This window comes from Podarcis pityusensis, assembly GCF_964106645.2.
Source record: "Podarcis pityusensis genome assembly, chromosome: 6".
NCBI lineage: Eukaryota > Metazoa > Chordata > Lepidosauria > Squamata > Lacertidae > Podarcis > Podarcis pityusensis.
This window is the reverse complement of record NC_138030.1, coordinates 92882938-92889869: the sequence shown is the minus strand read 5'-3', so window position 1 is coordinate 92889869 and position 6932 is coordinate 92882938. Positions and strand designations below refer to the sequence as shown.

Genomic DNA, 6932 nt, shown 5'->3' with positions numbered 1-6932 from the left:
TATTTGGCAAGAGGATAATAGAGCTGCGAGTGCACGTACTAATCTCTCTCTTTTAATACTATGACAAGTTTTCATTTGTTCACTTAATCTTTCCTATTGCATCCTTTTGGGAGCGTTCCATGGTACCTGAGCCAAACGGCAGGCACTGGGTCACTGCTTCCCTCTGCTTTTCCTCCGCCCCCTTAAAAAAGATACTTGACGCACACTAGTGACCCGCTGTTGGGTGTGCAGCCAGAAAAAAGATGGGGCATTTTGATTTCAAAGAAACATGCGCGATCCTATAGGCACGTAGCGGATGCACAGACTCAAAGCAGCCAGCATTTCTTTCGCTTTCTCGCATTGTCTTTATCCTGTTAATAAGAAAATCCGTTTATTTTGGTCCAGGTAAAAGGTCAGAAAAATAATAATTAAAACCCGGCCAAGCGGACGTAAAGCTTCATTTGCGATGATTGAGGCGAAGGATCAGGATGCGCGCCGCTGATGAGCGCCGGCTAATGAGGTTAGAAAAGGATTTTATCCCCAATAACGAGCTACTGGAGAGCTTTCAGCACCACGGACAGCAGCCAAAGGGAGGGCCGGAGCTGCCTGGTTAATCGTATTCAGCGGGCGCTGGCAGCAGCTGTCGACTTTTAAACGGACTCCAGAGGGGAGTTGGCAACTTGCAACCTGTTGGGCCAAATGGGCTCGTAGCTCCCGCTCTCTTTCCTTTCGCTCTTCTGCTCCGCAGCTCAAGCGAAATCTCTCGGGGCCTCCTTCCCTCCAGAGGCTCCACCCTTCGGATGCTTCTCAGTCACCGAGTCGGAGCAGAACTCGAAGTTTCCGTGTGTGTGTGTTTAAGCAGATGCTGCAGCTTTTTTGGGGGGAGGTGGGGAGATGCTCTGCAGCGCCTTCTGCCCTCTTTGCCCAGCTGAGCTGCGCTCAAACAGAGCGGCTGGCGAGGTCCCTGAAGCCCAGCCTGGGAAAACGCAAACCGCTTAGCTTTCTTTCCTTCCTTCCTTTTCAAAACGTCTTTTTAAACGTTGCATTGTTTCAGCGAACTTCAGTGATTTTGCTCTCTAAACGGGACTGTTCGGAGCTGGCTGAAAACCGCGGCCTCGGGGAAGTCATCCCAGCAGATTGAGATTGTGGCTCCCGCTGATCGCACCCCACATTTACTCCCCCCATTCGCAGGCTCGTCTCTCCGCCTGGCTTCTCGCAGTGCGCGTGGGCGGAGGAAGGGGGGGTCCCACTCCCCTCGGCAGAGCATGAAGCATCGGCGCCCCCTGCAGCAGGGGGGCATCCAGCACACGCTTTTGGAGAGCCCGGCCAGGAAGCACGCCAGACGCGCCTCGGCGAGAGCTTGAGGGCGCGTGGTGCGCCACCTCCCTCCTGCCCGCGCCGCTGCGCTCCCGCCGCCTCTGCTGCCAGTCTACACACTTTCCACCCGCCACTGCCTTGCCTGCTGGAACCAGGGGTGCTCAGACCCTCGCAGGATAGGCAATCGGCCCATCCAGCCAAAACAGAGACGCCTCCCAGGTAAGTTGCTCTGGAATCCACGCTCGCCTGGGTGCATGTGTGTGTGTGTATTTTTCTCTGTTGCGCCCCTGCCCCTCTGAAAGATCTGTTGGAGGGAATCTGCAGCAAAGTGGCGGCACTGTGGGCTTTGTGACACGAGGGGAAGGGAAGTCCGAAGGGCATTTCCCTGTAAAAAGGCGCGAAGGGCTTGTACTGTGTGTGTTTGTGTGGTGTGTTTGTGTAGTGACAGGGTTGGGGGACCGACCCGTCCTCGCTCCCTCCCTTTTGCGTGGAGACTCGCGGCGCGTTTCCACCTATCTCCAGCTGCCATGGTCTTTCGTTTTGTCGGCTGGAGTGACACTCCACCGCCACCCCCCTCCCTATGGAGAATGGTCACTCGGTTTCCCCTAACATCCCGCCCCTTCTGAAGACAGCTTGCTTGTTCTGGGATCCACGGATCTGGCGCGATCGCGCCTTGGAAAACAAACCTGCGCGGCGCGGAGACGCGGTGGAGAGACGCCTTGAGGCTGCTTAGCATTCGGAGGGGTCTTCGCAGACCGAAGCTTTCTTCTGCTCTCTGCGCCCTTCCAGTCAGTTCCTGAAATATATATATGGATTTGTGTGTTTTGCTTTCCTTCCCTCTGGCTTTCCTTTGTTGGAGAAGGGTGTCTTTGTGTTGGAATTCTGCCAGTGGGGGGGTGCAATGCAAATAAACACAAGATTGCTGAGTTATGCTGGGGCTGGTTCCTACCCGCTCCCTTTGACAGACCTCCAAGGCGTTTTGGCTAATTGAACTCTGTTACATTTCGGGTTTCTCTTTCTGTAAAAATTAGAAGGATCATAAAATCGGGAGAAAAGAGGGCAACTCTTTGTAGCAGCCTCTGTAAACGAAGCCGGTCCTTTTGCTTGTGAGTTTATGGGTGCTGGTGGAATGAAATCCAGGCATCAAATATAACTACAGAGGGGAGCAATTCCGTATTTTGTTTTGTATTTCCCCTTTTGAGTTACACTCAGGGGTTCCTTTGCCATGAAGGGGGGCAGGCAGAGTGGGATTTCACCCATGAGGCACACTTCATTAAGACGTTTTCATTGAGCATTCATTTCAATGGGGCTTGTACAATCTACTTCTTGGTGGATTGTATGTGAGGCTGATGAGCAAGAGCAGAGCATACTGTAGGTGTTTTTATTTTCTTCCTCAGGCACCAAAGTATCTCAGGTCAGCCCTGAGTCTGTTTTTATGTTGAATCCAGTTAAGTTGTTGGTGCGATGTAGTCACTAAAGAGACCACATTTACCAGCTCTGCACACAAACGAAACCGCATCTGATTCTATCCCAGTAGTCATTACTATGGGATGTTAGGGGGGACGGTCTTCATCTTTTGCGATCCCTCGTAGCCAAGTAAGATGGTCTTCCATGAACACGGTCTTAACAGTGAGTCCGTAAGTGACTGTGGAGGCCAATTCTGGATCCACACATCCTTCCACAGTGGGGACATAGGTTTCCGGGGTGGGAGCTGATCATGGTGAGGGTTTGCCAAACATGCCTTCCTCTTAGCACGTTTCTCCCTTTTGTCCTGAGTTTGAGCGTCTTCAAAGTCCATGACACCTTTGGTAGAGGCTATTCTCCAGTTGGCCATTGTTTCCCAGTTGTCGGTGTTTCTCAAGGCAAATCTAAAAAAAAATAGTAGAAAGTCTTTAAGCCTCTTTTGTTGACCTCTGGTGGGGGACACGCCATGCTCCTTCTGGGGTAGTTTGCTCACTTTTGGTTCCCACCTTGCACTCAACTCTCACCTGTGGCTCCTAGAAGCATGTGACAGCAGCCACACCCTGAGAATGGCTTCAACAGGCCAGCTAAACCATGTGAGGGTAGCTGATGTGTCTCAGACCCTCAGTGAGTTAGGGACTTCTTCTGCATGCAAAGGCAGGCTCCAGCAGATTGAGTGGACAAGGCCAGTCCAATGGTCAAGAAAGTGGTTTCTGCATGTGGGAAGAGGGAAGTGAGTTGGCAGATGAGGCTTGTCAACCTGGGAAGGGAGAAGGAAAACTCTGATCCTAAACTCCACTGCCTTCTCCTTGAGAGAAGAAAAGGTTAAGGAGCAGGGCTTCCCCCCCCCCCCCAGTTTAGTTCCAGCACCTCTCAGGTGGGTTATGCCAACTTTCAGGTGGGTACCATAGGTGCCAACTCCCTGGGGCTCTGGGTGCCCAAGCACCCACAAAATTCCCCATGAAGGCACTGGGCACCCACAAATTTCGATGCCAGGGCCACGCTTGCTGCATGGCACCCACGGCCCGGGCACCCATGGTCGCAGGGCCAAGTTGGCACTCCTGGTGGGCGCCACTGCCATTCTAAGGAAATGAGGGAGGTGTTTGTGGTGAGTTCCAGCCCCTCTTTTTCTAGAAGAATAGGAGTGAACCCTACACAAATTCAGGGTCCCCAAGTTGTATGCCTCCTTCTGACAATGCTTTCAAGCCAAGATTGTGCAAATGTATTGCTCTGTGTGGATGCACCCACAAGTAAGATAACAGTTCTGAAGAAAGAAAGCTTTCTTTGGGTTTAAATGGTGGGATGCCTGAGTTGCAGCAAGCATGAGCATCTCAGGAGAGGCATTCCCTCCTGTCTGAAAGGAGAGGTAGCAGAGAGGCCTCTTCTTGGAAGGCCCAGGTCACCCACAGGCTTGCAAAAAATCCCAAACATCTTTTATTATTATTATTATTTGCTTGTTGAAGAACTGAGGACACACTTCTAAGTCAGTTAATAGATTTTGTAAATGTATTTATATTTCAGGGTTTTATACAACAACATGTATACAAAAAAGGTAAAGCCATTAAAAACAGGACTGGCTAATCAAAGTTTTTAAAAGTCAACCTCTTTCATAGAGCAGCTCTGTGTGAAGTGTTGCCTGTGGATAAGCAGTTTTCATGGCTCAGCCTTAAAGGAAATGTGTATCATAACTTTCTTTTGAAAGGAATGTCTGCGAATTAAAACTCATTATCTTGCTGAACAGAAATCTTGGGTGGCTGTCACCATTCAGCAGCCTGCAACTCGTTCTGGTGAATGTACCCTTCAGTCCTGAAAATTGGAAGGGGTGAGAGTTATATGATTATATCTCTTAATAGTGTTTATAGCGGGGAGGGCTCAAGCTGGCAGGGGGAAGGTTTCCCTGGAAATCTTTTATTTGTCTCCTTCTCCACATCCATAACAGAAAAGCACACTCTGTACTGCATCGTGCTCTGCCTAGCCTGGTCATTTATATCCCTCCAGTGCACAACTCCATATAATAATCTCTGTGTTAGGCTTGTCTTTGATTTCTAAATGCTGATTCTTGCAGAAAGACCACCTCTTCTTTCTTCTTCTTTCTTTGGCGATCACTCGTAGCTGATTAAGATTGTCTTCCATAAACACGGTTTTAACAATGAGTCCGTAAGGGACTGTGGAGGCCGCTTCTGGATCCACACGTCCTTCCACAGTGGGGACATTGGGCCTATGAAAACATTCACCATATATTCTGGCTGCTATTTCTCTCCCCAGTATTCCTTGTGCATGATTCTGATTGTGTGTGCGTTTGTGTGTGTGTGTGTGTGTGTGTGTGTGAGAGAGAGAGAGAGAGAGAGAGAGAGAGAGGACTTTCAAGCATATTTTAGAATATTCTCTCTCTGTTGAGATAGACAACTTTATCTGGAGAGAGGGTTTTTTTTAGCTGTAGTGTGATGCCAGTTGTAGGGTTTCTGTTATAGAACAGCATTCGGGTTTGCTCTGTAGCCAGGCAGCTGCTGTGATTAATATAGCAACAGAAAGCTTAGGTTGTGGTTCTTTGACTGAGCATCTTTACTAGCAGTTTAAGGATTGTAATATACTTTGTAGGTAATTAGGAAAGAGCTTCACTTTGCAATAAAGCTAAAGGTTAATGATCGAACGGATTAAACAAATGCTGATGACACCTAAGGAGTATACCTGCTTTCTCTGTGCGTATTACTCTGTAGTTACACAGGTCTTCACTTTAGCCAGAGATCAGTTTCAAAATACTGTTTATTTGACTAGTAGCCAAAGAGCTGACTAGTTGGTTCAAATCAAAACAATAAAATATATCCTCCGTGACATATAAAAGTGGTGGTGGCAGTGGCTTCTGCTGAGATTTCATGCTGCTTCTCCTTACTTCTTTGTCATCCAGAGCAGATCACAGGTGGAGCAGCCATAGCAATGCCCCCTCTTGGATTCTGCCGCCTAAGGCAGCTGCCTCAGGTCACCTCATGTGTGGGCCGGCCCTGGCTATATAGCATTACACAACTAGCTGACTGTAGGTGACTCTTGGGGTGGCCCTGTGCAAAAGTCAATTACCTAGGGTTGCCATATTTCAAAGAGTGAAAATCCGGACAGAAGAGTATTCCAGATATGTCTGGGAAATTCTTGGCATACGGCAACCTTACAATTATCTTTTAAAACTTTTCTGGGCAGCCATTTGTGGTGTGTTGAACAAGGAGTAGCATGGGCTGTTTCTATGCGACCGGTGTTGATTCATTCCATTGTATTTCTAACTGGCTGCATTTAAAATCTGAATAAGAAGCGAAGGTCAGGGAGAGGAAAGGTCACATTTATTTGTTTTTCTTTCCCCCTTTCCCCCTTCCTATTTATTTTTGCCTACAGGGTCAAAATCCTCCCAGGTAGGGACAGCATAATTCAATCCGCGGTCACCTTCCTTTAGCAGGCATGAGTAAATTATGGCCTTAATAAAAAACTGTTCCTGGGCAAGATAATTTAATATCGGGATGTTGCTCTTGTCAATTTGCTGTTGACTCTTATGTGACTAACTGTTGGACTTCAACCAGCCCAGCGTTCATTTAGAAGAATGGGAAGCAATAGGCATTCTCTCCATTGCAGTCTGATTTTCTTCTTTCTTTCTCTGTGTGTGCTTGTGTCAAATTCGACAGTAGAACAGTCTCCAACGAGAGGTGGTGGACTTTTTCCTGGGAGGATTTTAAGCAGAGGTTGAATCATAGAATTGTGTCATTGGAAGGCACTCTAGTCCAACCCCCTGCGGATCCGGCCACTTGTCATGTATGATCCAGCTGAGATCCATGCATTTCAGGGGGTTGGACTAGATGACCCTCAGGGTCCCTTCCAACTCTACAATGCTATGATTTCTTCCCCAAGCAATTTCACAATTTGAAGGTCAGAATCCTCAACATTAATGGGTTTGCTCCTGAAATGAAATATTTAACTTGGCTCCGTTACTGCCTCTTCCTTGAAAGTATGTTTCATGCTTCATTTGCCAGTGATGTTAAGAGATTTCATGCCATGTTTTTTCTTTCCTCTCAGCTGGAAATCTGTAAAGAGTGTGTGCACACACTCATGAGACGTGCAAAGATGTGTGTGAGCGTATGTACAAATATGTTCAGTGACCATATGATGCATTCATCTGTGTGTACTTGAATCTTGCTGTA

At 48.1% G+C, this 6932-nt stretch overlaps 1 protein-coding gene across 1 annotated transcript in view; it reads left to right on the top strand.

The window, feature by feature from the left end:
• Nucleotides 1–1164: 1164 nt before the first annotated feature.
• The window catches only part of FAM163A (family with sequence similarity 163 member A), a 108553-nt gene continuing 102785 nt past the window's right edge, over nucleotides 1165–6932 (top strand). Inside the window, exon 1 of the mRNA XM_081012362.1 lies at nucleotides 1165–1515. The gene's annotated coding sequence lies outside the window, so the exon portion shown is untranslated. The remainder of the gene's footprint in view (nucleotides 1516–6932) is intronic.